This window comes from Bactrocera dorsalis, chromosome 2 (assembly GCF_023373825.1).
Source record: "Bactrocera dorsalis isolate Fly_Bdor chromosome 2, ASM2337382v1, whole genome shotgun sequence".
Taxonomy (NCBI): Eukaryota; Metazoa; Arthropoda; class Insecta; order Diptera; family Tephritidae; genus Bactrocera; species Bactrocera dorsalis.
In genome coordinates, this window is record NC_064304.1 from 86,812,545 (window position 1) to 86,829,885 (window position 17,341).

General features: G+C 36.9%; 1 protein-coding gene across 9 annotated transcripts in view; it reads right to left on the reverse strand.

The window, feature by feature from the left end:
* LOC105223317 (microtubule-associated protein Jupiter) overlaps positions 1–17,341 on the reverse strand; it is a 202,801-nt gene that overhangs the window by 81,732 nt on the left and 103,728 nt on the right. The window lies entirely within an intron of this gene.

Below are 17,341 nucleotides of genomic sequence, written 5' to 3' on the forward strand. Positions count from 1 at the left end.
TGGAAGTTGCCAGAAACGATTCTTTTACATAGGGCTCAAGCAGCTCACGTCTTCCAGTCTTAGACCTAGTATCCTCTAAGAACATCCGTTTGAAGGCGAGCTAAAGTGAGAAGGGGAAACATCCCCTCCATTAGTAACATAATTTTTATCGGTTAGACTATAAATGCTGACAGGCATCAAATATCATTCATAGAGAAGCAAAGAAGTCATCAGCACACCTTCCGCTGTATGCCATCCTCGAAGTTAAACCACCAACTTTTGCAGACAAAGTATTCAAGTTGTACCGCGAAACTAGAGTGTGCCTTGCTCAATTACATACTGGATATTGTAATAGATTAATATCCTACTTAACCAATAGACAATAAACATAAGTCCGGTATGCAAAGAGTCCTATATATAACTAACTGAATCTTTGTTTGACCAACAGCCCTTCATTTACAACCCCCGTCGAACAGTTCGTTTTTAACTTTAGCTGAATTCGACAAATATAACCTACATCTCCTTCAAAAAAATGTGGGAATTACCGACTAATGAAAATAAAGACACGTTTAAGTGAATATTTGAAAACTGTAGTTTTACCGCATTTGTTAACTAATAAATTTTTCATTAATTTTTGAACTTAGTAATTGGTTAAACTGTAAAGCATTCTTTCTATGACTTGAAAAAATTCTTCGAAATAAAAATAGCCAATGCTGTGTAGAAGCTTTACGACTTAAGAAATGCTCGATTTCTGGTTAGCATAACGAAGAAATTAAGCTAATTTCTCATGATATTTTCGCTCCAGCATAACCTCTCTCTATCTAGTAATGATGCAAAAAACCCAATCCCGGACAACTCCAATATAAACTCAATTTAATAAAAGCTTAAAATAAGCTTGTATTATGGAAAATGCATGGATTTATGGAGAACTAATAGGATGCAAATTTAGTCACCGAGTAATAAATAACCAGCTTAAATGGCGAGACTATCATGACAATAATCTAATCTAAAAAAAAATACACATTTTGAAAAGTCTAAAACTGGATATGAAGAAAAATTTTGTTTTATGAATTTTCGCTCAAGACAACTTAAGTGCAACAAAAGCATTTTCAATTTCAAACTATTATTTTTTTGTACGCTCTACAACACAGTGGTAAGAGAGATTTACATACACGTCTTTGAAGAGGTTACTCCCACATAATTATTATAAAATTTATGACCACTTTCGTGGGTAACACGGATCCAGCATACAGTAAAAGGCGTGGTAGTAAACAAGCGAAGATAGCACACCGTCAATATTAACGAAAGAGGAAAAAACTACAAAAAAGGAAGAATACTGAAAGTTATTTCGGTGCCACCATCTTAGCTGAAGATAACGGAGGCGCAAAATCACTTTGTAGCAAATATTTTTGTGTACGCGAGGGCAGCTGTTGTATGCAACAATAACTTTTATGCGCCAAGCTTCCGTTGCAACAACAAAAATATGTCGTAAAATAAAGGAAGAAACACAAACGAAGGAAAAAAAACTGTGGCACACTCGTCTGTTTTAATGTAAGTGTGTATATGCGAATATGTAAATTAAAAGCAGTTTTAGGAAACTGAAAATGCGTTTTGCATTTTATATTGCAGCGAAAAAGAAGTGCAGAAAAATGCGAAAAAGTCAAAGTGTAACAATAAAATACTGGCAACACGAACACACTCACGTGCGTAGTTATTGCAGCATACGCAGTCAGTAGGTCGTCGACAGCGACCCAGTCAGCCATGTGCTTGTAGACTTACAACAACTCTGCCACCTTGCCCGCGCGCCCACACTACTTGCAGCACAACGCAACTGCACACCCGCATTTTCACCTTCCACGTAGCCGTTTTGCGTTGCAAGCAGTGAAAATGAGTGCATCATTTAACCCACAAAAGGCAGCTGTAGATATTGAAAGTAAAATGCTCCACTCCACTCAACGTATTTATTGCCAGCCGCCCACATTGCAACTGGCTTATTTACATATAAACATGTAAATATGTTTACATTTGAAAATTTGTTTGCAATTTTTGTGCCTATTTGCTGTAGCAGCGCCTATTTACATACATATGCATATACGCGTATTGGAGGTTAGAAGACGACACAGCGGCGGGCGGTAGCTATCAACAGCAAGTGATCTCTTTGTGATTCAAAGCAACAGCGCGTGTGGCAGATAAATCACTTTCATCATCAACAAAGGCGGTGGCATGCAGTCGGCGCTGGCGTTGTAGTAGTAGTAACAACAACAAAAGCCATAAAAGTGTGGCAAGCGTCTAAAATATGACAGACATAACGAAAAAGGAAAACTACATGTCAAAATCAACAACAACAAAAACTGCCACTATCTATTTATAAATGTGGCATCAACCACAAGCAAGTGTGTGACTATCTGTGGCACATTAAAATACGATTTGTATTTAATTTGCATATTTACTTTGGAAAATAATAATCTTTTGGGTTAAATATTAACATACATATGTATGTACATACAATTTGGAGCAGATAAGGAAATATACTTTTGTAAAAAGAAGATATGCAGGTTTGAAAGAGAGCCCTAGAGAATTCTACCGCAAAACATCAAAATTTCTACAGAATGATCGAAAATGTACTATCCTAAAGAGAAGTAGAATTATTAACTAAGCGGTTACATGGAATTTTTCAAGTTGATCAGAGTAATAGTTTCGGAGATACAGTCTTGAGAACTTGTGCGCTTGAGACTATGTGCGCCATCTTCAAAAGCGTTTTTCTCGAAACTGTGTTTTTGAAGTCGGTTGGCAAGATTTCTCTAGAACTACCTAACTGATCTTCAGGAAATTTTACACAGGTCGTTGAGATTCAATTCTTAAAGACTGGGTCAAAGGATTTTTTTCGACTACAACTATATTAACTTTTTTTTGTAAAAATGTGTGCCAAAAATCCTATTTTCGGTTTTTTTTTGTCCTTCGTTCAAGTTCTAAATTAAGGTTTTAACTTATACACGTATTTTTTCACTTTAGGCGATCCTGTAAGGCGTTATCCTGCCAACGCCGGTGCATCTTTTTTCTGAGGGGGTCACCGGAAATGGCGTCGCAATGGCAGAGTTTAAAATATCTTTAAAGAACGTCTGGTCGGGCGAAGCCGACCCGTAGATTGGAACCTTAGTGGACTCTGCCCAATCCATAAAAAGTTAGGCCCCAAAGTTTGCGCCAATTATAATAATTATAATCAAGCGTACTGTGTGAGAGATTAAACCCTATTATAAACGAACTCATTAGACCTTAAAGAGAGTGTTTTTAGTTCTGGTCAATCCATCATTGACTAGATATTTATCGTACGTCAAGTTCTGGAAAAGAATCGGTACATTATATCGACCCAAAACCAAACTCTACAAATAGCACATTACGTTGCGGAAGAGTAGACGTTAACATCTTCCTATCCGATGAGACGGTACTAGTAGGAGTTTTTGAGAGAAAGGTAGAGGATGAATGGTTCTTTGAACATTGCTGAGGGAAATATCGCAGACGATGAACGATGGGATGTACGAGTTATACGACGCCTTTGACTTAGTTCAGCAAATAAAATGATAGTGTCTACGCTGGCTAGGTCATGTCATTCCACTCCAGCTTTGAAGGTGACTGATACAATACCCACTGGTGGAAGTAGAGGTTGGTGACGACTTACGCGGCGTTGGAAAAATCAAGTAGGGAGCGACGTGATAGTCATAGCATGTTTCTTGAAAAATATGTTATTACCGAAAATTCCTCTGAATAATGAACGAAACAATTAATAAGTAGGTTCATTGATCAAGTAGAAAATCATAAAATCATAATATCAGTGCTTCAAATTTGATTCAAAAGATAAGCTTAAAGTTAATAGCACAGCTGTGACCAAAACAAAAAGACATAACCTCAAGTGAACATACATTAATATGATAGCATGTTTCAGGAGAGGTCCTTATGAACTGTTCATGCTTTAAAAATAACGGGAGGAATTAAAGTTCTAAAACATATAAAAAGTCATCATTCAATAGAAACCAAAGCTGCATTACAACTTATGCATTCATCTTCGTTTACAAAGTTTGGTGTCAGGCTGGTCATATAAACAGTAATTCTAGGAAAGCTAAAATGACATCATTCCACAGCTTATCATGTGTTGTAATAAGCTTGATAAATCTACAGTATACAAATTTCTCAATAGGTGGTCTAGTGACCTCTTCGCCCTTTCTTAGTGGTTGGGTTTTGACTTATCTTAAGCAGTCCAAGTGTGATTCTCATTTTGGGGATCAACTATAGAACTTACCCTAGTCTAAGATATAGAAGAAATATTGCAAACTGTTGTTAAAGACTTAGTTTTAGTTTCATATTGTCCTTTAATTCAATCAAGTCTGTAAATTCCTGGACCTAAAAAGGTGTTCCTTCGTATACAAAATAAAAAAAGTTGTGAAGAAATGTTGACTTACTATTGTAATAAATGCTTTATGAGTGAAAATTTTAACGGATTTATTGTCAAGTCTACAAAAAGACAACATAAATCTGTAAACACTATATATAAGTAAATATGTCGCGTATTAAAAGCAAGTACAATTAATTAGTGTATGTTTTTGTTGTAGCTTTGCATTGTTTTCGCATTCGTATGCAACTTGACACCAAAAAGGCGTACGAGGAAAATGACAAAGGCGCTTGCAAATGTATGCACTCACAAGTGAAAAGTCGTTCATACCCACGAATAATAGAATCGTATGCAGAGTGTCCTACGCGAGAGCTATAATTAGAGTTAGCGAAGTGAGAAACTAGTGGTGAAAAATTAAAACAAACGGCGAGTGAGGAGCGAAAATTTGAAAAATGCCAGAAATTGTCATGTTGACAGTTGAAAAAGCGAAAAAGCAGCGCACTAAGTGTGAGGCGGCAAGTGCCAACGCAATATATGGGTTGCTGGCAGCCAGGCGCAACATACAACTATTTGTTGCCACTGTCGCCCCACTATTTTGTTTTTGTGCTTTGACGGAATCAGCAGCAAAGCTCCAAAGCCCGCCGAACAAGAACAAGTGTGTTTCTCCACGAGTGGTGAATGCGTAAAGAAGTGCAACACATGCGTAGACATGGTGGCACTCCGCATATAGACAGGTGATTGCATCATAGGTGCTACAGAGTGCAAATAGCGTTGTAAAAATTAATGCAAAAAAAAAATAATAAATACGCATGGTTGCAAGGCTTTCGACGGGTGACAGCCGACGTTACTTTGTTGGCGACAGCAACACAAACGGCACACTGCCTCTAAGCTGCGGCGCGGCAAAAAAAAAAGAGGAACAGTGCGTTAACACTTTATGAGTGGGTGACATGCAACTTGAGGGGAGGGGTTTGGAGGTACCTGTGGGTTTGCAGCAGAAGTGGGAAGCATTGTGACACTGCGTGGCGCATGCGAGAACGAGTGTGCGGAGTCTTGCGTGTCAAGTGGCCGCAGTATGTGTCTAATCTCCTTAGCATCATGGTGCAATCCATGAAGTTTATATTCTACATACATCCATATATTTATATTCATGTATTTTCATTATATGAAGTATTCACACACTCGCCACTTTGCTGCGACATCGATATTTATAAATGCGTCGGCATGTGTTGTTGTAGATTCTCATTAACCGCTAATGAACTTTTCAGGCGTATGCATCTAATGTGATTCTACTATTAGGTAGGCATAGTTGGCGATTACATTATGTTGCACATTACATGCTGGTGGACCGAGAGTTAATTTTTCAGTAGAAGAAAAAAACATAACTAACTCGAAATGACTTTCCGAAAGTAGGAACTACCCATAAAAATCCATGAAAACCGTTCTTGCTCGGCTCGTCCCGATAAAGCTGAATTTTTTTCAAAAGGTACCGTAAACAGGTGTCTTTGGACCTGCTTGATCGTTCGAATTTCGATGTCACATTCATGGAAAGCGTTATAACTGCCGATAAGGCATAGGTTTATGAGTTTGTCAAGCCTACAATCACAGGAATGGGGGGGAAAAAACGAGCCGAAGCTAAAAAAAACACGCCAAAGCCGCTCAAAAATCATGTTTTTTTTTCGATATTCGTGATTTAGTGCATCACGAATTTGTACCGGAGGAACAGACGGTGAATAAGGAGTTCTATTTGATCATATTGAGGCGTTTGCGTGAGAACATCCCTTGAAAACGGCTGGAATTGTGGAAGAACTATTGATGGATTCTACACGATGGTAATGCACCATCGCATCGAGCTATGATTGGGACCGAATTTACCAGATTTGGATAAGTGTAATTTTTTGCTTGTTCCCCAAACTGAAATTGACGCTCCGTGGCACCCGTTTTCAGTTATTCCAGGCCAACCTTAAAGTACTGGTGAGCTCACTAATCACTTCTAACAGTATAAAGCATAAAATAGTTGTTTTTGAAGCTGAGATACAAACACATTTCTTGTATGGCTTCCAAACTCGAAATGACGTAAAAAGAAATTTCATGAGTCCTGGTTTAATAAAAGATCAGATTCACGAGATATAAAAAGTATTATATACGCTGCTTCCTTGTACAGTTTATATAGAAATCAATGTGTTAATTGAAATCGATCCTTTGCTATTTAAAATACTCCATCTATTAATACAGGGTTCATTGATGTCTTCACGAATAAAATTGATGCTAATTTTATAGTGATTAATCTTTTATGCAATTTCTCATTTTCTAATGCAAATTCAACAACAATACATTGCATAAATTTAATTACAACACAATAGCAATAATAATAACCACTGCGGTCATGGAGAGATCAACACACAATAACTGTATGTTACGACGACAGCGTCAAGTGGTAGCTAAATTGACGACGCTTTCTGTGATTTGCTGTCACTTGGCAGTAGGAGCATTGCCAACAGCGCTAGATAAAGTTGCAATTTCAAAGAGGAAAAGAAATTTGTAAAAACTAAAATTATTGCTCACCGAAACACAAACAACTTCCGAGTCGTCAGTCAATACAATTAAGACTAATGCAAAAGAAAAAAGATATATACATATATATATAAACGGCAACAACAAATTAGCAACAAATCAAGCGCAGCAATTGGCAGCCAGCGAGACACCGCACAAACGGTCGAGTGAATACCACAATAAAATTGTAGCGCAAAAGTGTTGTAATTATGGTCATTGTCGTGGTTAATCAGTAATTACTTTTGCACGTAACGCCCGGTTGGCAACACAGAAGCCGACAGACACTGCGTTCAAACTAGGTGGAGTAGCCAACGCCCGTACCACCGCCGCCACGGTCACTGCCACTGTCATTGTCGCCGACGTTAGCGCAATTCAGTCGGTTGAGCTGCGCGTCCAGGCCGGAGCCACTGCGCCAACAACTGATGCCTGATATGCCACACTTAAGTGTTCGCGTGCGTTCTTCCTGCAACCATTTTTGGTTGAGGTGCTTTTCCTTTTGCAGGCAATCCTTTAAACAAAAACAAAAAAGAGTGCGTTAAAAAGAAAAGTGCCAATGAAGTGTGCCTCCTACATTAAGGCGTCTCTTACTGCTGTACTCCTTTAGTCTAGCTACTGAAGCTGCCTTGTCTTTGACTTTTGTTTTTCGTTCCACTTCATTGACGATTTTCTACGCTGGAATGCTTGCAATTACCCGGTTTTTATATATACATTTTTTTCTCATTTTCTTTCGATACATGAGCCATAAGTACCGTCACTAAGTCTTGCATAAAGATTTATCTACACATTGATATCTAAATTATTGATTGAAAATTGTATGCACTGTGTTTTTGCTTTTCGAATTTGTTTGCAATTTGCAGATTTTAATGTTGATTGAGCAGAAAACGAACACAAAAAATATTGAGAAAAGCTAAATAGAAACTAAGAAATAACAATAGCCCAAACAAGGTTGAGAAACCAACATAGTTGGTTGCAAAATAATCATAATTGAAATCACTCAAGGTTGAAACGGAAAAAAGATAAAGAACAACAATTTTGAGTAAAAATTGAAAATTTATGATGCAGATGTTTATATAATAAAAAGCTAATTTTTTAGCGAAACATTATATAAATATTTTTTGGGGAGAAAATATTAAGTAATCTCAAAAGATGGATTGTCGGCCGAGCTGTTCAAATTCGAAGAACGGACAAAGTGTATGCATCAGCTTCTTTTCAGGATATGGTCGGACGACAGCATGAGCGGCGATTGGAACCTAAGTGCGCTCTGTCCAATCCACAAAAGGGGGAACAAACAATCTGCGTGAATTACCGTTATAAAAGGTGGATGAGCTTGCCTGAACAGGCACTTCAGTGCTAATAATAGCGGAATGGGAACGGGTAGCAGCTCCCTTGATTTGCTGTGCCTTACTACCGGATTCAGAAAATTTTTCGCTTTGCTTTCGGTCCGCCTTTCAGTGATCGAAATAGTTCTGACTCGATACTGGCCGATCCGGTATTCAAGCAGTAAGATTGAATCTCATACCGAACACTAGTTGCATCAGCTGTTTGGAAGAAGTTGAGATAAAGACATCCCCAATACTGTCTCCAGATCAAGACAAACACAAAGTCAAAAAGTGTGACATCCAGCTGAAATAGCGGAAATAGAAATAAGGCACCTAAGCATATTTGTGATAAGTTCAGGGCATATTTGCCTATAACAGATATCTAACTAAAGGAGTGTTTTTGTTTGGCAACATGGCCGCTTCAATATCGCATTTGAGGTCCTATCGAGCGTAATGTGTGAAAGATTAAAGCCCACCGTTAAAAAAGGATTGAATCTTATCAGCGAGGCTTTAGGGCTGAATCTACAATTGACCATATATTCACAATACACCAATTCTTGCACAGGACCCGTGAAATAGAATCGTCACACACTACCTTTTCATCGATTTTAAAGCTGATGAAACGATAATGGGACATTGACATAGTTCCACGAAACAAGAAGCAACGGCAATGCCAGCTAAGTCATGTTATACGGATTGATGAGAACACTCCAGGTTTGAAAGTATTCGATGCATTAGGAGCAGAAGGAGACCTTCACTCCGTTGGAAGGTCAAAAAGACTTGGTTGCACATGGCATTGCCTCAAACCCTTGTGGACTATTGAAACCAAATTTTTATGAGAAACTAAAAATCTTAGTAAAAGACCGAGATTTGTTTGTTAATATGTTTAAAATAAACAAAAATTCAACAAATTTCTCATAGTAAAGTTATGCAAACCCGAAGTCTACATTTTAGTTAAGAAATTACTAAAATATTAAGCGCTTATATGTTTTTCTAATTACCGAGCATTCACGCTACGTTCTCCAACTTTCGAAAACGAAAATCAATCACTTTCATTTTCAACAAGCTTTCAGCAGTATTTTAAATGCCACACATCTACGGCTGACTTATCATTAATAATAGCAACGGCCTAGCAACCATAGGTACCACAATATACAACATTTTCTACGCTTTTCTTAAGCATAACCAATCGTAAAAGCCCATCAAAACGATTTACAAAAACATTAACAAACAATATTATTTACAATTATCATCACCGCCGACATATCAGATTATGATAAGGTCTTAAAGAAGTCATAACGAGCGCCAAAGCCAAATAGACACATACAGAGATGGTATATGAAATATGTATTTATTTATATATGTATGGGCATGTGAAAACGATGATTAATGATGATGAGATTGCTTGGGTTCGATGTTGGTTTTGTTATTGGCTCTGTGAATCGGGAGTCTGCAGCTGGAACAGTGGTTATCATTGTTGGTGTTGCTTTTGGTTCGTTTACTAACGTGATTGTAGACAGAGATTTCATAATCACAAAAACAGTTTGTATGTCTGCGCTCATTTAGATCGATATGCAATTTCGCTTTCGGGCGTTGGAAGCAGAATGTTCAACCCACAAATAGCACCGAGATTGCAATGGCTGGTCGCATCATTGTCTGGTCGATGCTTAAGGGCTGCTCTCTTTCTATATATGTACATATACCACATACATATATAATCGTGTGCGAGTTATCTCGCGCACATTGAATTTGATCTCGCAGTCTCTATGCACATGGACGCATATTTCTAAGCAATTTGCTGGACGCTTATGGACTACAGATAAATGGAGTTGCTTGTAGTACTCAGCATCTTTCTGCCGCTGGTCGAAGCTCATTATTGCTGCGGTTTAAATTTTTCGATTGGCTTTTTGTGGCAAGCTGATCAATAGGCGCTTTCAGTCAAAAACGAAATGGCGATATGTGGCAGTTGAACGTTAGACGCCACTGCTGCGGCCGGAATTTCATGGCACATTGCTTGATGTTTTGTTGTTTTTAATGTTTGTTGCTCTGAAGAAGTATTAACAAGCAGTAAAATTAGCCACATTTGCTGGGAAAACGAAAGTCATTGCATAAGTGCACTCTATATGGCTATAACAATTAAAAAGCAGAGTAGCTTTTGAACTATTAAATCCGAAATGAGGCCGTGTGTTTTTAATGGTGGTTTTACAAGCAACTCATTGTTTAAAATAAGTGGAAACCCTTTTGTTTAATGGCTCATAAGTATTCTCTAAAATTTGTTTTATGCTTTTTGTTCAAGTTAATAAATTTTTGACAGGTAATTAATTGTTGTATTTTAATTAAACATTTCGTTTATAACAATAAATTGCTATAACTCGGTGTACCACTTGTTCAAAGCTGGCATTGGAGTCTAGATAATTTTACATTTTCTTTATGGTAACCATGAGTTTCTTAAAATTAAATATAAAATAATATTACTCTTGATTTCGATAGTTCAGTTTATATGGCAGCTATATGCTATAGTCGCTCGATCTGACCAATCCATGCCAAATTTCTTGAAGACCACTCGTCAAATGAAAAAGTTTTCCTTGTAAGCATTTGGTGCGTATCGATATTATTGGTTCCGATAACTGAGCAGCTTCTTGGAGAGAAAAAGAAGTGTACAAAATTTCAGATCAATAGACAGACGATCGAATAGGCCACGTGTAGCACGCAGTGAAGAAAATAAAGCAGCCACAGCTGAGAGGGTACACGAAGACCGTGGTGAGTCGATCCGGCGCCATCCCCAGCAATTCGGACTGAACAACTTGGTACACTTTACGTCGAAATTTGAATTCAAAGTGTACAAAATACAGCTTGTACAAGAACTAAACTTTCCAAACGACATCGCTTCTCTATGGGCTCTTGAAAAGTTTCAAGATGATCCGACATTTTCAAACCAAATTTAGTTTAGCGATGAGGACCATTTCTGGCTCAATGGGTATGTAAGCAAGCAAAATCGACGCCTTTGGGACGAATAGCAACTTGAAGAGATTCAAGAGCTGCCATTTCATCTAGAAAAAACAACGGTTTGGTGTAATTTGTGGGCCGGCGGACTCATCGGTTCATATTTCCTGAAAAATTATGCTGGTGAAATGAACCGACTATTTGATGACATTGGGTTCCAACCAGATCATCATCGCATCAATCAATGGATTTATGACAGAACACCACTGTGAGCAGATAATTTCTCGTTTTGGGTCGGTCGATTATTCCAAGATATCACACCGTTAGACTTTTTCCTGTGGGGATATATAAAGCCTTAAGTCTATGGGGACAGTCCCGCTTCAAGTTACCAGTCGAAATGCTCGATCGAATATTTGGCTTAACGGATGGAACATTTTACACGTAACCACCAAGATTTGAATGATATAACCTTCAAAAAATGAAATGGATCACCTTCTATATTTTATTCTACTCCGTCTGGGTATGGCAAACTTCGTAGCAAAGTTAGTATACTCTGCTTAGGGTATAAAAATATTAAGTCCAAGGGTTATGAGTTTGAAAACCTTATTCGACCAATAAAAGCAGCTTGTACTCTGAAAATATTGCGAACATTTCAAGTAAAGAACTCGAGTTTATTCACCAAATTGCTCCTCAGAAAAAACACGAGTTTATTGAACATTTTACGTTTACCACCAATAAATATTGAGTTTACCATAAACAATTTTTGCTTAACTCAACTTATAGACAATTTTAGGGAGTTTAGTAATATACAATCCAAAAACTTGGTCCATCTTTCGAAAAATTTGGTCGCACTATGAACGTTTCTTGCCAAAAAAATGTCAATTTGAGATCCCAAATTTTATGAGCATCCTAAACAGTTGTTTATAAAACTTAAACTCGAGTTTTTGGCGCAACTTATACGTAACTATTTTTTAATACGCCATATGAAAAATTTTGTATTTGTTATGGTTGTTTTGTGAATTGTAGCTTTCCGCAGGCCTATTTGTTGCAAAAAAATTTTAGTGCAATACAGGGGGAAACATTATGTTACAATGGGTATAAAAACTTTAAATTTTTAATTTAATTTTTTTTTTTTAATTTTTCTAAATGTTGGATAAATGGAAATCGTAGCTAATAAGACAATCTATGCAGCAATTTTAGTCATATTGCAAAATGTACGACATGAAATTGTCAAATCGTATTACAACTAAACGTGTTTTCGAAAAAAATATATATGATTATTTATGTAAATTTTCGTATAAAACGCCATGTGTTAAATCTTCCATAAACTTGAACAAACTCGACTTTAAGTACAAAAGTGGCACTGCTTTATTCGATTTCACAAAATTTAACCAATAATTATGTGAAATTGTGTTTGTTCAATTGTCTTAATCGCGTTTATTTTTGTATGAAAATAAGTACAGGCATTTCAGTTATTTGGCAAATAATCACCACTATTATTGTTTACTCATATTTTCACTTTCGATTTTGTTATTGAGTTATCAGGCCATTGCACTGACACTGGCGCTGGCACTTGTTGCATGTGTATGAGGTGAGGATGACCCCGCGACAGGGAGTGAAACACAGTACAGCAGCTGCGATTGCGGTTGGAAATCAACGAAATTTTTCATTTCTCAACACAAACCGCGAAGTAATTCGCTGAAAGCCTTTGAAGTGCTATTTTAGTGGTGTGGCGCACCCACGGTCGCTGGTGGGAGTGGCATTGATTATCGTTATTGTTGTTGTTGTTGTTGTCATCATATTGAGGGGTCAATAAATACATGTATACATATATGAGTTGATAAGGTGCTCATGCATAGGTAAATTCGGGCGTATATGCATACATATGTTTGTATATGCCAGTAAATATTTATTGAAAGCAAGTTAAAATTGCTATCGTGGCGGCGCACATAAAAGCATTTTATTTTAAAATTGTATTGTCATTTTACAATATATTGTAAATATATAAATGTGAAATCAGCAATGCGGAAATATAATTTGCAATAAAATTTTTTATTTTTTTTTAATTCAATTTTTAGATTGGTTGATAATAACTACCAACAAGAAAAAGCGCTAAATACAGTTGCACCGAAGCTATAATACCCTTCACAAATACAAAAGAAAAGAAGAAAAGTGGGTCGTACTGAACAATTTCCTCGGAGATTGCACCGTTGAATTGGAAAATAACCCATGAAAAATCTGGTGAAGATAACTGATTAAATGAAAAAGTTTTCGACACAAGTTATATAGGTTGGAATTGAAAGGATCCATCCTGAATCAGATAAACCTAAGTAAATCAGACTATATCATTCCAAGGTTAGATTTCAATAGTCACTTTCGGCTGAGGTTACCCTACATACGTGAAGGGAGAAGAAGTGTAGTAGGTGAGGAGGTTACTATGTTTATACAATATATAATATAACGACGGGTGCTGAATGGACCTCGGAGTAGGGGGAGGCTGTACTCCAATGATCTTGAAATTTCTCTAATACACTCAGACATCTTCCAAGTGGAAATATTGGTAAATAAAATGATGGGCGTTCTATTAAATAACCCCGAGAAGATACAGTAAGCAGCCAAATACACGGATGGCCGGCCTTGTCGACGTCACAGATTTTATGTCAAAGTAGTAAACAATTGCAGGAAGGCTTTAAGCTCAATGGCAGGTCAACTTTACTTGTCTTTAATTTCGATTCTCGGGCACAGGAACATTTTCGGCAACGAATGGGCAAACGAGTTGTCAAAGCAAGAAGCCTCTTTAGACGAATCCGAGGTCAAGATAATATTATGCCCGCTGGGAACGATGAAAGAGGAGCTTTGTATGAATTTTGAACAAATTGAAATCAATAAAAAGCTGCAAGATAACAAAGCAGGTATAGCCAAAGTTTGACAAGTATAGAATCAGGGACTTAATAAAGGGTAATACCTTCCGTAATCGAGTTCCATACATAATGGCATCGAATGTACTTTCACAGCAATAAAGAATTTCATTAATACCTCAAGCCGTTTTTGTTATATTTAGAAAAAACTTTTGAAAACACCGCCCTTAAAGTTGAATTTCGGTAGAAAATTTTAATAATTTCGGCTCATTGTTGGATCGTATATCTTTCCATGATGAAATGGCGAACCTTACTGAAGAGAAATGACAAAAGAGCGGGAAAAATATGACGTCGTTTGCTGTCTCTATTGGTCTACGTTGGAGTGCCCTATTGAAAACCCCTATATACATATATTCAGACGTATGGCTATTAAAACGTGGCACAGACCTTTTGGAGGGCCTGCACTAAAAGTGGGTCTGCCTAGTTAAAACATAAGAAAAGTTAGAAAACCATTTCACTATATTATAATTCCGAAATCCCCTAAGGGCACAACTTTCTCCGTTTATTTTTTGTTAAAAAAATGCTTATCATCACCCGGTTGTAATAATAAAAAATAATAATTTGTAAGAAATTACACTGAAAGCCTGGGAAAAAAGCTATCGTTAGCCAATTAATGAAAAAAATTTACATTGCATTCATCATTAAGTTGCATTGCAGCTTTGACTCAAATTTTTAGTTAAAACTCGCACACAAAGTTAGCACTGCGTATGAGTAGTTAACGTCTACGTTATGGCAAAGCACGTTATGTCGGTCGGTGAATTTCTTTTGAAGTGCGCACAAACAAGACAGCTCGCAGCTAATAAACTACACATGGCGGCAACGAAGAAAAATACTAAACCAAAATATTAAAAAAGTAAATATTTATACTGCCACGTAAAAAATATATAAAATACTATTAAAAAGCAAACAAATATGCAATCAATACAAATAACTGCATTGCATTCAAAATAGCTCCACCAAATCTCAACTAAACGTAACTCCAATGACTGCCTGTTTAACTGCCTGCACGTTTACTATTTTTCCCCAAATTAGCGGACGAGAAATTTTCAATTCTTACTCCATGATAGTAACATTAGGTGGTTTTGATTTCTTTCACTCAACCGAGCGGCATAAATCACGACTTTTTAATATTAAACACAATGCAGTGGCGCAAAAAATGGGTGAAAAGGAGGAGCGCGCATTGAGAGAAAGCAAATTAACCCAACAAGCTGACTTTTAAAAATGCATTTCGTCCACAGCGCTAAATTATTATTACATTTTTTTGGAACTTTTCTTATTGTAGTCAATTAACTGACGTTCTCCGCAGATCGGTATCGATTTACTCAAATCAACTTCGGCCGCTTTTCGACAATTTTTCAAAGCGTGTGCTTTGTAATTTGATATTTTTAAACATTTAATGTCAGTCTATTAGTGAAGGTAATAAATTTAAACTTTTCAATTGCAATTGCTCATAACTGTAATTAATTGTGATTTGTAAATGGATCGTTTCAAAGCATTTGTGGCAGTCATAGCGGCTACAGTTTGTCTCATAAGGGGATGCCAGTTGAGTGAGAAGATTCATAATTAATTGTGTCCATAAATTAATTTAGCCGTTTGCCTTATTTATGCAGTTTTGACAGGCAACTATTAAATTATTATTTACAAATAAATACTTACGACAAATATTTATGGCATATGTACATATATAGTATGTACATGGACTCCTTTCATAGTATTTATTAGAACGTGGAACTTACCTAAAAAGAGAATAAAAAACGTACATATTAGAATATTATAACAATGAAGAAATATTTAATATTCAGTATAAAAAGAAAAAAAAAATGTTAACTTCTGTTTCTCTGAAGCTATTATACCCTTCACAAATACAAAAGATTCCTCAAAGCCTGATTTGTGCAATCAAGTCATGTCCGACTGACGCGCTTAATACGATCCAGTACCAATTGCCCATTGACGTATATATTCACAAAATAGCAGCATGTTCTGCAATAAGAATAAAAGAATTGGGTGGTTGGAATCAGAAGAACAATGGACATGATGATATCCTAAACCAACACAGTGTAAACGTCAATAAATCAGACTACATTCTCCCAGTGCTGGATTTCAATAGACGCTTCCAAGTGAGGTAACCCTCTAAACGTGAATGGAGAAGGGGCATAGTATGAGGAGGAAGATAACATCACCGACCGGTCCAAAATGGACTGCGTGCATGGGAGTGTACTCCGACGATCTGGACATTTCTCTATTTATCCGTCTACCGAACTCGGCTAGCATCTTCCAAGCGGAAGTACTGGGTATAGAGAAGGCCTGCGAAGCTCTATTGGATAAATACGAGAGGATACATAAAGTAGCAATATAGTCCAGTCATTATAGTAAGTTCACCTCGGAATTCGATATACCCATTTATATGTCTGTAAATACTTGTATATTGACACCCTAAAGTTGTCTCAAAACCTACATATGGTAGGTATACCCTACCTAAATTCTTACCTAATTTAAGCTTAAATAACTGGACTATATACGGTTAGGCAGGCGGCTCTTCTGGCCTTGTCGTCGCTCATGACTGGTAAGAAGGCAATGAACTCTCAAGAAGACAAGCTTAGGAGCTTTCCTAAACGACTCCCAGCCAGAGCTGACACCAAGCTCCCGAATCCATCAGGAGAGAGCTCAATATACAATCACCCCCAAACGTCTTTTTTGAGAAGAGCTCCCGGAGGTCAACTGTAGTTCTTTACGAAATAAATATTTTTACTAATACCTATTTTTAAAATACAGTTAAAGGACACCATAATGTGTGTACAAATTTTTGGATAAATAAATTAAAAAGTTTTCTCAGAAAAGCTTCTGGAAAATTCGCTTATCTCGGCCTTTTAACCATACATAACACCTTAAAAAGTGCTGGGTCATAATCCGTAAAAGCAAACATTTCTTGATAACAAGTGCATATGTATGTATGTATGTATGTAGCCAACTAACAAATAATTAAGTAATTACTCCAAACAATAATAATAACGGTAAAAGAAAAACTCAATATTAGCCTTTCGTAAACAGAAAATCCATTGACTCACATAAATCTTTCGAAGACATCTATAGTCTGTAGACGGAAAAAATGTACAACAAAAGCCGTTACGGTTAAATGACTGACACGATTGTCAGGCTACAATAAATTTTCGTAAGAAAATCAACGTACAGAACCAGACGGTAGAAATCGCTTAAAATAATAGTCAGTGTGAGTGTCAAAGTAACAAATC